General features: G+C 41.2%; 1 protein-coding gene across 10 annotated transcripts in view; it reads left to right on the top strand.

The window, feature by feature from the left end:
• Positions 1-14,595, top strand: part of hipk3a (homeodomain interacting protein kinase 3a) — a 226,526-nt gene that overhangs the window by 168,762 nt on the left and 43,169 nt on the right. The window lies entirely within an intron of this gene.

Here is a 14,595-nt window from a genome sequence, read left to right as displayed (position 1 = left end):
TAGAACTGATGTAAATGTATTGAACAAACCTCAGATGACTGTAGAATCTTTGAAATATTAAAAATATTTGAAATAAGAGCAGAGTGCCCTGGCCATTATTTATCCAATAAGGAAAATGGCAAATACATTATCTAGGCATTCACCACATTGTTGTTTGTGGCCATAGGAGCTTGTTCTGCACGAACTGGTTGCTGTGTTTCCTACATTATAACAAAGACTATATTCAACAATATTCCATGTGCTGCAAAGTGCTTTGACATATTGTTTAGTCAAGAAAGTACAATGTAAATGGCAGATTTTTGTTTCTTTCTATGGAGTCACAGCCATACAAAGGAGGAAGTTTGCAGTGTCAGTTTTCTGGATTTGGATGTGAGAACTAAATATATCATTTTAAGTGTTACTTTTGTCACAAACTCTTTGGCAAAGTGAATTGGGAAAAGGGTAAAAAGGCAGGAATTTGGACAGACTAAGTGAGTGGGCAAAAAAGCATGGCAGGTGAAATATAGCGTGTAAAAATGTGAAGTTATCTATTCTGGTCGGAAAAACAGTAATGAAAAACAAAATTATTTCTTAAAAGGTGAGAGACTGGGAGTGTTGATGCACAAAGTGACCTGGGTGTCGTTGTTCATAAGTCACTGCAGGCACCCTTCACGTGCAAGTGGCAAAAGAGTTGAATTCCAGAGGTGAAGTGCAGTTGAGTGTAGCATCAAGAAGCCCTAGCAAGACTGGAATCCATGGGAATTAGGGAAAAGTTCTACACTAGTTGGGGTCATACATATAACAAAAACATAGCTGTGGTTGTTGGAGATTAGTCGTTTCGGCTTCAGGATATCTTTGCAGAAGTTCATCAAGGTAGGGCCCTAGCCTCATTCATCTTCAGCAGCTTCATCCTAAGGTTAGAAATGGAATGTTCACTGATAATTGTACAATCGTCAGCACCATTTATAACTCCTCAGATATTGAAGTAATCCACGGCCAAATGTAGCAAAGCTAGAAAATGTGTATATTTGGACTGATAAGTGGTAAATACATTTGCATCCCGTAAATGTCAGGGAATGACCATTTTTAACCAGAAAGAATCTAACCATCTTCCTTTGACATCCAATAACGTTGCCATCATTGAATCCTTCATTATTCTCAGGATAACATTGACCAAAAATGGAACATGACTAGTCATATAAATACTGTGAAACAAGGACAGGGTAGACACTTGAAATAGTGCAGCAAGTAACTCATCTCCTGACTTCCTGAGGCCTGTCCAACATCTGCAAGGCATAAATCAGGAGTGTGATGGAGTTCTCCTCACTTGACTCCAACAGCCGTTAAAAACTAGATATCAACTAAGGCAAAAGACTACATCCTCAAGCATCTATTCCCTCCACCATAGTTGCTCAGTAGCAACTGGAGGTATTAGCTGCAAGATGCACTATGGAAATTCACCAAGACTCCTTACAAAGTAGTTTCCAACCCACAATCACTACTACCTAGAGCGACAAGGGCAGCAGATACTTGTGAATACCACGACCAGCAAGCCACACCAAACCATTTATTATCCTGACTTGAAAATATATTGTCATTTCTTCACTGTCACTGGGTCAAAATCCTGGAATTTTCTCCCTAACTGCCCATTAGGGTGGATCTATTACAGCACATGGACTGCAACAGTTCAAGAAGATGGCTCACTGCTATCTTCTTAAGGGCAACTAAGGATGGGCAAAAATGCTGGCTAGCTGGTGATGCCTACATCCCACGAATGAATTTAAAAATTCTCACATTACTGAAAAAGGGCTTGACAGGCTGATGCAAGATGAGGTTTGGTGATGATGTCTAGAACCAGGGGACCCAGTGTTAGAATATCAAGAGCGTTGCTGAGCTGAGGAGGCTTTTCTTTACTGAGAAGATGTTAGATCTTGCAAATTATTTGAGGGATTGTAGAGGTTCAGCCCTCGACTGTGTTCAAGACGGTGATCAATAGATTTCTCAACGATATTAATGGATACCAGTACAGTGTGGAAGAATGGTAATGAAATCTAAGATCAGCCATTATCTAGTTGGAAGATGGAGCAGGCTCAAGGGCCAAAATGGCCTATTCCTGCTCCTATTTCCAATGTGGTTTTGAACAATACATTGTGACAACACTATGGTTTTAAGAGGTGTATTTTGTCCCATTTCTTTTTATGAAGAAACGTTGAGACAGAGATGCCCAGCAGAATGTTGCAAGGTGAATAAAGTAAACAGCTTCTGAGGCCTTGGGTTTTTTTTCGTGAGGTTGAAACAAGAGAAGCAGCCTGAATGGGTGGGGTCAAGCTCCCACACAACCAGGATTTTTAGTTTTAGCTTTCTGCAGTTGCTGAGTCTTGAAGCTGAATGTGAAAACTCTTCTTCCTCTCTCATTTACAACTACAAGCTGAGGTTTTTTATCTGCTGCTAGAATTGCATGTGACACAATCTATCTTACTAAACTTGCCTTTACCAAGTATGTATTTATACAATGTTATTATTGAAACAGTTAATTAGTTGTACTTAATGTATATATTTTGTTACGCATTTTGATAGAGTTACAGTTAGCCAGTTCTTTTACTTTTATTCTCTCTCTATTTAATTATCATGTATAAAGCAAGTGTGTTTTGTTTCAAGCCTGGTACTTTGACCAATCAATTGCATCTGGAATACAATGCCTTACACTTAATAAGAAAAAGTTAGGGTCAAGACTGTCTTCTTGACATATTTTGAGGGCTGTTGGGACTGATACATAACAACAGTTGGTCTTAATCCCCTGCTTTGTCCCTATGTTCCTGCGGGTTGATTTCCCTTGAGTGTCCATCCATTTTCTTGAAATTCATTTTGAAGAATTGTCATTGTAATGTAGAAAATGTGGCACTCAAATTGTGCACAGCAAGGTTCCACCATCAGCAATGAAGAAATTGGCTAGATAACATCTGTTTTTCCTGTGTTGAGTAGGAGATAGATATTAGTTAAGGCAATGGAGAGAATTCCCCTGCTCTTCTCTAAATAATGGGAAGTGAGGTAGAGACATGAAAGCTGAGTGGGAGAATTCTAGTATTTGGAGCATGTTTGGATTTGAGATAAATAATAAGGGTTTCTTTATCTGAAATTATCTTGTGACATGCTGGATCTTGTTTTTTTCCCTGTTTCTGCTTTCATAGTTTTATGCAAACAATTTAGTATTTGTCGCCAATCAAAACATATGCTGCACACAGATAATGATATAAGTCCCGACAATGTTCAATTTGGTTACAGCCATGAATGTGATTGCAATTGTAAGGAAGTATGAGAAAGATCCTTTGAGTTAAGCAAAATCATTTCTTAAAAAATAAAGATTTTTGTTTGTGAGAGAGATAGTAGGAACTGCTGATGCTGGAGAATCTGAGCTAACAAGGTGTAGAGCTGGATGAACACAGCAGGCCAAGCAGCATCAGAGGAGCAGGAAAGCTGACGTTTCAGGCCTGGACCCTTCTTCAGAAATTGTTGTGTTACTTTCTCGCCATTTTCCACATTATAAAAATAGTTTTTGACGATCTAGTGCATATCTGCCAGACAAAATGACACAATGAGGATACTGGATGAACAAAGACCCTCCATAGAAAAAGATGGTGCTGTGGGATCTTTTCCATCCACCTGAGAGGGCAGAAGAGGCCCTGCACAGAGTGAAAACAAAGATGACAGTTTTAAAATCAAGAATTTGCTTGACCAGAAGCCAGTGTGGATCAATTAATGCAGGTGTAATAGCGAAATAGGACTCACTGCAATTTAAGACACTGGATGACCTCAGGTTTACCTAAGTTAGAATATATGACACTAGACAGGACTGCACTGGAATAGTTGAATCTAGAGGTAATGTAGGCAGGGATAACAGTTTCAGCATGAGATGAACTGAAATAGAGGCAAAGTTGGGCAATGTTCTGGAAGTGGAAATCTATGATCGTAATGATGTGAAGTCAGAAGCTGACCTGGGATAAAATATAACACCAATGCTGAGGCAGTTTCACTGTGTATACCCTAAATAAACTTCTTAAAATTTTGAAGACTTCTATTAGGGCACCCTGTAGTCCTGTTTCCAAGAAAGAAGAGCATAGTGTTCTTTGCTATTGGTTATAACATCATTTTGGTGTAATTTTCATTAACCTTTAATACCCTTGATGTTTCTTTGAGGGAGAAAGAGAACTAAATTGGGAGGAAATTTCGAAGATGATCTGAGGACATGGGAATGGCAGCTTAGATTTTTGTGATCTTGCCTCAGGTGAGGAGATTGAACAAATGACTTCTGACTGATTGGCAATAGTTTACTCGTTGAGCCACAAAGGACACTTTGATATTGCAAATTAGCAGATTTAATTGGGATAGATTACTGTAGTTTCTCCTAACACAGGAGTTCAGAGTAGTAGGAGGATGAAGGAAGATGGATGATCATTAAAAATCTACAATCGTTTTATTTTCTTTTTCCTAACATTTTCAATGACAGCTGACCTCATTGCTTTGGATAGTAATGCAAATTCCACAAGAACCTTTCTTCTTTCAGGTGAAAAATGCCAGCAAGCAATTGCTAGGCTTTTTTCATTTTGTGACTTTGATGTTGTCTCATCCTGTGTTCCTTGAAATAAAAAGAGAAACATGCCAGCCAATTTGTGGTCAGCAAGCTCCAACAAATAGTACTGAGACGATGATCAGATTTTCAAAAAATAATGTCAGTTGTTGTAAGGTTTTGTTAATCTGGGAGCTAATGTGTGCCTGTGAGTGGAAGATCAACATAGCACCAGAGATATTTTCCCTGCTCTTCAAAGTACAATACAATGCAGCACAGGAACAATCAGTTTGGTCCACCAAGCCTGTACCAATTCCTAATCCTTACTTAGACCCAGTACTTAACTGCCCAAATGTGGTTTCTATCCCAGCTGGAAATCCAAAATTAGACCTAAACGTTTCTTATTTAAAAAAGGTATTTGGACATGTACATCAAATATCATGACATTCAAGGATATGGGACAAGTGCAGGGAATTGGGATTGGCAGAATTCTAGTGATAGTTATATTGGTGCAGACACAACGTGCCGAAGGGCTTGTTCTGTGCTATGTGAGTCAATGAATCTATTTGGCTTGAAATGTTAACTGTGTTCCATTAACTATTTTGACGTAAAGGAGAGAAATTCTTGCTGGTACCGTGAACAATATTTATCCCTCAACAATTTCGCTAAAATAAACCACGTTGCTGCGTGAGTGCGCTTTCTGTAAAAGCTCTTATGGACAATGGAAATGTCCCTCGCTCTGAGCTAGGAGGACCAGATTCAAGTCCCACCCACTGCAGAGATGTATAAGAGCATCTCTGGACAGTTTGTTTAGAAAATATTTGGGAGCCTTCTGTGCATAATTTTCTGCTACATTTCCTGAATTATTGGAATGAAAACGTTTCAAAAGTACCTAAATGGCTAGAATCGTTCGCGGGATTCTGAGTCCATAAAAAGTGAAGTATTACATATAAATGGCATTGTTTCTGTCTTCTGGATCAGTACTGCTAAAAGCTGCTGGGCTGTTAATTCAGGCAGTATTCAACTTCTGGGGCAGTGGCACGAGCCTATGTGAATATTACAACCCCAAAACTGTTTGATTTAGTTATTAGTGTTATTGTTAAAAGTACTGTTTCTCTCTGCCAAAAATTCCTGTCGTTTGAAACTAGTCTGCCCTCCCTTTTCTCTGGCAAATAAGCAAAAATGGTTGTACTGGCAGCAATTGATCAATACATCTGAATACCAAATCCTTCTGATCACAGAAACTTTGGAGCATGCTTTGCATTAAGCCTGATGTCAGATTTTTGGCTTGGAGCCAGTTTAGTTTTCTTTTTAAAAAAAAGGGCACAGTACCCTTACCCCTGCATGCACACATCTCTACATAGACACACATACTACTCCGATGAAGGCAAACATATGCAATCTCCCCCTCCCCACTTCCCCACCAATATGCAAAGACCTGCACTACACCACCACATTATCTCAATCACTAACACTTTCACTCACTCCAAACACCCTTTCCCCCCAAACACACCCCCAGTCTGCATAAGCGCACCCACCCCGTCCACCCCACCCACGTACCTATCTATACATATACCCCCATATTTACACAATCCCCCTGCTCTCATATGCAGACTCTCTCTACATATAACAAATCCCCACCAGACACACAAAGGCCTCACCCACACTGATTCCACACTTGAACATTCCATGCACGGATACACCCACCCTCTACACAGGAACCAGCACACGCTCACCTGCAAGCCGACATAAATGCCCAAACTTGGATACTTACAAAAATCATGAAGGTCATGGATAGGATGAATAGCTAAGGTCTTTTCCCCAGGGTAGGGGACTCCAAAACAAGAGGGCATAGGTTTATGGTGAGGAAGAAATATTTAAAGAGTCAACCTTTTCACACAGAGGGTGGTCGTGTATGGAATGAGTTGCCAGAGGAAGTGATGGAGGCAACTACAACATTTAAAAGGCACCTGGATGTGTACATGAATGGGAAAAGTTTAGAGGGAAATGGGCCAGAAATTGGCAAGTGGGACTAGATTAATTTGGGATATCTGGTCAGCATGGAGGAGTTGGACCAAAGGGTCTGTGTCTGTGCCATACATTTCTATGACTCTATACGTCCATGCACTTACAGCGCAAACACACACACACGCAACCACATGCAATACCCCATACTCACATTCCTATCCTCATACGTGCACATAACCCCACAAATACAAATGTACAAGGTACTCACCCTACAACACGCCATCCCTAAGTGCATACATGCTCTTACACATCCATTCTACACATTCGCACACACATATTCCATACACAGTCATTCAAACAGCCAGTTCTTTCAAGTTCTGGGCCATTCTGTGTAAAATAGCCCACACACTGAGTGCTGCATGCAAAGTCCAGTTGGAGGCCTGTTAATATGTTCCCAACTGATGCAATTACTGGACAAGTCAGATGCCAGACTGAAATCTGGCCTGTAAAATCATGTTTGTCTTGGTTTTAACAAGGTGACCTGTCACAAAACGTAAGTTTGCAAAGTTGCATTTCTGATTTTAGCAATAAAACTAAAGTTTACCAAGCAGAAGAAAAAAAGATAAAATGGAGTTGACTAAATGTTCTACATATTGTACACCTTTAAAGATTTTCTAACACACTGTTGAAGTATAATTCCATGAATCCTAAAACGTTCATAACAGATCCTAAAAACACCCTTGACAAATGCGCTCCTTGTACAGTTCTCATAAGATAGATATCTCTTTTTCTGACACCTCTATAAGCTTAAGTCAACTGTGACTTCAACTCCGAATCTCGTAGCCTTTTCCCAGAGCTATCAAACATTTCGTTTGGTGAATGGGATGTCAATCAAGTTAGCATCTTGCAACTGTATTGTATAAAGCTTTTTGAATGTTGTTGGACCGAGTGAGAATTACTTGTAATTTGTAGATGTAGAATAAGCCTGGGGGAGTCAGGAGATGAGTTACTTACCCCTGGATTCCCAGCCTTTGACCTCCTCCTGTAGCCACAGTATTTATTTGACTGGTCCAGTTCTGTTTCTGGTCAGTGGCGACCTCTTCCATCTTTACAAGGATTTTGGAGAATACAGTGAAGTCATTGAATGTCATGGGGAGATGGTTACATTCTTTCTTGGAAATTATGGTTGTTTGGTATTTAAATTGCAAGTGACATTGGTGCGAGATGTCAGCTCAAATCTCAATGTTATCCATGTCTTGTGTGTGTGAACAGTACTGAAGAGTCACAAATGACAGTGAATATGAGTGATAGCAATGAATATCCCTATTTCTAACCTTATTAAGGAGGGTAAAATCTCTGAAGCATTTGAAGATGGTTGGGCCTAGGACAGTTTCAGAAGGCATTTGATAAGATACTACCCATTAGATTACTTAATAAGCTAGCAACTGCAAGTAGTATATTATTAGCATAGAAGAGTATTGGCTAACTAATAGAAGACAGAGACTGTAGGGTTACATTTTCAGGTTGGCAACCTGTAGGAAATAGTAGTATGCCAACAGGGCCAGTGCTGGAGCAAAAGTTATTTACAATATGTATTGATGGCTTAGATGAGAATGTCCTATAGTCAGTTCAGTGGATGACACATAGACAAGTGGTGAGGATGACACAAAGAGTTTGCAAAGAGTTATCGACAGGTTAAGTGAATGGGGAGAAACTTGGTAGATAGAATATATTGTGGAAAAATGTGAGGTTATGCGCTTTGGCAGGAAGAATTCAGGGGATAAATATTACTTAATTGGAAAAAATGACTGCAGAAAGCTGTGGAACAGTGGGATTTGAAAATCCTCATCCATGAATCACAAAAAGCTAGCATCTAATTCAATATTTCTCTCACTACCTGGCACGAGCAGAAAATATTTTTAAAGGGGTCTCATCTGACACTGTCCATTTTCAGTAAAATGATGTAAGAAAAACTTTAACAAAGAGTGATCTTGTTTTGTAAAGTCCTGTTCAGATGGAGAACTTCAACCATGCTCATTTACAGTGTTTTGATACTGTGCTCTGCACAGCAATTACAGAAAAGAGTGCTTCTTAATGCTTACTGTCTAATGTATGACACACTTCTCAATTTTTAAAAAAAAACTTAATTTGATGCAGAAATTGATAACTGAAATATCAAACAAGACTCAAAAATCCTAGAGTGCTTCATGAGCCACTTAGTCAAAATGTCGAACACTGTTTCAAAGCTAAACTGTGAAAGTGGGACAAAAGAACACTGAGTTTAAATGAAGTAAAAAGTAAATTTAGAACATATGTCAAAAGGATGTTCTCTCGTGATCTGAGGTAGTAGGAACTGCCAATGCTGGAGAATCTGAGATAACATGGTGTGAAGCTGGATGAACACAGCAGGCCAAGCAGCATCAGAGGACCAGGAAAGTTGACGCTTCGGGTCGAGACCCTTCTTCAGAAATGGAGGAGGGGAAGGGGATTCTGAAATAAATAGGGAGACGGAGGAGGCGGATAGAAGATGGATAAAGGAGAAGATAGGGTGAGAGGAGACAGACAGGTCAATGAGGTGGGGTTAGAGCCAGTGAAGGTGAATGTAGGTGGGGAGTTAGGGAGGGGATAGGTCGGTCCAGGGAGGACGGACAGGTCAAGGAGGTGGGATGAGGTTAGTGCGCAGAAGATGGGGATGGGGCTTGAGGTAGGAGGGATGGTTAGGGAGACGGGGACTAGCTGGGCTGGTTTTGGGATGCGGTCTGGGGAGGGGAGATTTTGAAGCTTGTGAAGTCCACATTGATACCTTTGGGCTGCAGAGTTCCCAAGCGGAATATGGGATGCAGTCTCTGCATCTTTCGAGCAGTGTCATTGTGGCAGTGCATGAGGCCCAGGATGGACATGTCGTCCGAGAAGTGGGGGGGCGGGTGCGGTGGGTGGAATTGAAATGGGTTGCACCTGGGAGGTGTAGATGTTTGTTGCGAACTGAGCGTAGGTGTTCTGCAAAGCGGTCTTCAGGCCTCCGCTTGGTTTCCCCAATGTAGATGAGGCCACAACGGGAATGGGAATCCGCTGTTCCCATTGTGGCCATACCACCTGCCCATCTGTTAATGTGATGTACTGTATCCGCTGTTCCCGTTGTGGCCTCCTCTACATTGGAGAAACCAAGCGGAGGCTTGGGGACGCTTTGCACAACACCTATGCTTGGTTTGCAACTAACAACTACACCTCCCAGTCGTGAACCATTTCAACTGTCTCCCCCCTCCCAAACACCTCGGATGACATTTCCATCCTGGGCCTCCTGCATTGCCACAGTGACGCCACCCGAAAGATGCAGGAACAGCATCTCATATTTCGCTTGGGAACGCTGCAGCACAAGGGTATCAATGTGGACTTCACAAGCTTCAAAATCTTCCCTTCCCCCAACCACATCCCAAAACCGGCCCAGCTAGTCCCCGCCTCCCTAACCATTCCTCCCACCTCAAGCCCCATCTCCTACCCAATAACCTCATCCCGCCTCCTTGACTCGTCCGTTCTCCCTGGACCAACCTATCCCCTCCCTAACTCCCCACCTACATTCACTTTTGCTGGCTCTAACCCCGCCTCTTTGACCAGTCTGTCTCCTCTCACCCTATCTTCTCCTTTATCCATCTTCTATCCGCTTCCCCCTGTCTCCCTATTTATTTCAGAATCACCTTCACCTCCCCCATTTCTGAAGAAGCGTCTCGACCTGAAGTGTCAATTTTCCTGTCCTCTGATGCTGCTTGGCCTGCTGTGTTCATCCAGCTTCATGCTATGTATTCTGTAGTGACCAATTTGCTGATTTCGTTTATAAATTATATGTGCAAATGGCATCCATTTAGCTGTTTGCGTCTAATTAAAAGTGCCATCTAATTAGTCGCACTCTTCGTCCTTTTTTCCATAGCCCTTCTCCATCTCCCTTTGGAGATTTACTTTTAAGTTTGTCTCCACCACTGCTTCAGGAAATTATTTCCAAGAGTTCGGAGGCAGATTCAGTTGAGGCATTTAAGAAGCATTGGATGTTATTTGGCTAGAAATGGTGTGCAAGGGTATAGGAAAAAGCTAGAGATTGGCAGTGGGTTGGTGTTCTTATTTCAAAAGTCTGTGTACACAATGGGCCAAATGGCTTCCACTGTGCAACAGTTCTGTGATCTTCTCTTAACCTCAGTTTCCCTTAGGTGGTCCTCAAAACCAGAGTTGCTGATTCATGGCATAATTTCTAATTAGTATTTTCTAATCACTGAACAAGGCTTTTTTAGCTATCCTAAAAGGGTGCTACCAGTTCGGGCCATACTGTTCCTGCAGCAGGTTAATGAACAAATTGTGCAGGTAATATTTAATTGTGTGAGCTTTGTCTATATAGCCATGAAGTTGTATTTGCTCCTGTTCATGCGTCAGCAATTCCCTATTTTGGTGTCTGATGTCCAATTAAATGAAATTAATAAATGGTATTGTTTCCAATCCTTCATTGAACTTACTATCCACATAGTCAATTTTATATAATATATTATGCACATAAAGGGCCTATCCTCTGTTGCAAATATAATTGGAACATGTCAGACTTACTTCTCATTTTGTCTAGTTGTCCACATTTTGCATGAAAGGTCTTAGGTTTTGTACATCCTGGCAGCTGGCTGCATTTAAAGTTGAAGGGATGCAACCTGAATTGTGCAAAAAGAAAGGATTACATCATTCATTTATGTGCTTTTTTGCATCGGTCAGAAAACTTGTAAAGCCCTAAATATCCAAAGAAGACACTTTGGAAGCACAACTCAAGTTGCAGTGCCCAGTGTAGTCACTAACATCTGCACACAGGAAGATTTCACAGACAACAATGGAATAAATGACTGGCTAATCTATGCTTAAGAATGTGGTCTCATAGGATGATAGAAGGACAGGAAAGACAACAGAGTTTTTCCCTGGTTCACCTCAAAAATGTATTACATCTCAAACTGAGCCTTTCTAATATATTTTTATACTTACAATTGTTGAATGATGGTGGAAGAAAGTGATGGAATTCTTACTGATTTTCCTTAAGAATCTAGAGAAGCAAGGCCCTGATTCATCATCTCATCTGAAGGACAGAAGTGGAGTAGAACGAAGAGATGAAGTTGGAGCTAGACAACTTAGTGATGAAGAAACTGGACATTAGTGCCCAAGAAATTAAAATGAGATTGGAACAAAAGGTCAAAATCTGGAAGAAATGATTCAAACCATTTGAGCTTTCGGACTCTTGAACTATCTACCAATTTACATTTTTAAAATTAGCCCATAGAACATAGAACATAGAACAATACAGCGCAGAACAGGCCCTTCAGCCCTCAATGTTGCGCCGACCTGTGAACTAATCTAAGCCCCTCCCCCTACACTATCCCATTATCATCCATATGCTTATCCAAGGACTGTTTAAATGCCCCTAATGTGACTGAGTTAACTACATTGGCAGGCAAGGCATTCTACGCCCTTACCACTCTCTGAGTGAAGAAGGAGAGGACACAAATTTAAAGGATTGGTGAAAGAAATGATCTCTACATAAAGAAACTTTTTAAAATGTATTGAGTAATTACAGTCTGGAATGTATTGCTTGAAGGTGTGGTGGTGACATGTTCAATATCTGAAGAGCAAGATTTATAGTGGTATTCAGGGCGTGGGAATCAGTAAATTCATCTTTCGAAGTCATGCACAAACAAGGTAGACTGAATGACTTTCTGTACCATAGCCATGTTATGATTGCTGACAAGGCAGCAGTTCCTCAGTGATGAACTGGAGTGCCTTCTTAGGTCACATGCTCAGCCATTGAATTAGGGCCTGAATCCATGAATGTAGCGAGTAAAAAACAAGAAAGCATTTATCTATAGCCAAATTCACATTTTGACACAACTGATGGATTGAAGAAGGTTATCCATAGGAGTTTTGTTTTTATGTGAAAACGCTTCACTCCTGGGGATTCTTGTCCAGCTTTATAACCATGACTTGAGTGTAGTTTTGAGAGGAACAAAAGTTTGGAAAAAGTGCATGTACTTTTTGCTTAGAAAATCACATACAATTGAACAAATGTATATGAAGGATACTATATATGCACAGTATTGTGGGTGTTGAATCATTTAGCATGTTCTTATTAAGGAATATTGGAAGACTTCCAAATACAGTACAGCCGTTGCAAAGCCTGAGCCAACTCACTATTCTGCCATATTATTGACTGACTGAGGAGCAATCAAAATTAGCTTGTGTAGCAAGGGCCTTCTCAGTGGCTCGCATCAGCCATGGACTGCTGCCTAGCCTTGTGTCCACCCTCATTGATTTCTTCCGATGCCTTGCAAATAAAGGATAAGCCACTATATATGGAGGAAGCAACTCGCTGGATCTTTCTGCCGTGGTTATTCCAACAAAGACATTTTGCAAAAACAAGGAAAACAATTTACAAAGCATCTAAACGGGGTAGAGGAACAGACTATCTCGAGACAAAATATATATAGGTTGCTGTATTTGGCAATGGGAGTTTAATAAGGCAGTATGGAAAGCAAGAAAAACATTGGGTTCATATCTGGAGCTGCAGGATTGAAAAAAAAGCAGATGCAGTGAGAAGTCATTTCTGCCACTGCCTGCTCCTCATCGACGCTGTGTTCGTGCCTGGGTGTCCTTAGAGAGTTATCCACTGGTGCTCCCGATGCATTTAAAGAGAGGTGGGCACCATGGGGAATACGGTGCATTATCTCTCCATTCAACTCCATTTTGATTAAGTCCCCTTCCCCTCTCCCTACCTCCCCTCACTCCTAATGTTTTGCATTGCCATTAAAGGACTTTACATGTAAGTATCTACTTCACTACATGGGTGATCACCAGTGACAGTTAGAGCTTAAAAACGAAAAGGAAAACGTCACAGTAATTTGGTGATGAGGTCGAAGAATGTCTGTTTGTATGTGATGGCACTTCTCGGTATAAAAAGAAATACAGCAGACCCAGAGAGGTAGGTACTACAGTGGGTAAAGTGCTTTACCTCCCCCTCCAAGTCCATTTTGATTCCTGCTGTCCCTCCCCCTCCCTCACTTTTAATGGTTTTTCTGGCTTTGTGTGTAAATATTCAGTCGGCCACACAGTGATTTACTGGTGGTGGATAGTCATTAAAGAAATGAGTTACAGTGATTTGGTGATGAGAAATAAACCGTTAGGTTACGTGTGATAGCACTTCCTGATGTAGAAAGGATTAAATAAAAAAGCAGACATAGGGCACTTTTGTGACCCGGTAGTGGTGCCCCAACCAGTAAGCCAGCAGGTGCAGGTTCAATTCTCATTTGCTCCAGAAATGTGTCATAACACTTTTGAACAAGTTAACTAGAAATATCCATAAAGCAGGTCCAGGGACTCTTGTGCCAGGAAGCCCAGCTTCAAGACCCACGTTTAAAGGCTGGCTGTTTACCTTAACTGGGGCCACTTTGGGAGCAGTGATACAACTGAGTCGTATCAGTTCCTCAACTTCAGGCTAATTATTTGCTAAGCCCTGTCCTGAGGTGGTTTATGGCCTTTGGCCTCGGCTGTACATGCATTGCCTGTTACAGTAACCTTGTCTTGAGCAGGCCCAATACTACAAATGTGAAGTGGACATTTTTGCTCCTCATTCCTGGCTTGTAGAAAATTTTCCTGTCCAGTTCTGGAATTTTGCTGCCTCTGACTCCAGTCTCCTTCCTAGCACCAAACAGGAGTTGCAAATATTATCCACTGGGGACTGGACCCTGCAGTTTGGGCATTTCCCAAGGTTGAGGACAGTACTGTCCATGGTCCCCTGCAGCTCTTGGGCTCTTTTTCCCATGTATTTGCACAGAAAAGCCAGTTCCGTTGCTTTCTTGCAGTCCAGAACTGGTTCAGTCAATGGCTTCCTCTGGGTCACAATATTATTAAATCCACAATCTAAGCAACCCTTTAACATTTCCCAAAGTGTTGATCACTACTCACAATATTTCAATTTCCAACTCACAGTTTCGTTGTGAATTCCCTAGGAAGTCTCTTTGCCATCTGAAACAGTAACACTGCATATAACAGATGGTTTGATGTCACAGTGGTCCATAGGT

Source organism: Stegostoma tigrinum, chromosome 17 (genome assembly GCF_030684315.1).
Source record: "Stegostoma tigrinum isolate sSteTig4 chromosome 17, sSteTig4.hap1, whole genome shotgun sequence".
NCBI classification, from domain to species: Eukaryota; Metazoa; Chordata; class Chondrichthyes; order Orectolobiformes; family Stegostomatidae; genus Stegostoma; species Stegostoma tigrinum.
Note: the sequence above shows the minus strand (reverse complement) of the source record. Positions and strands in the feature narration are given on the sequence as shown.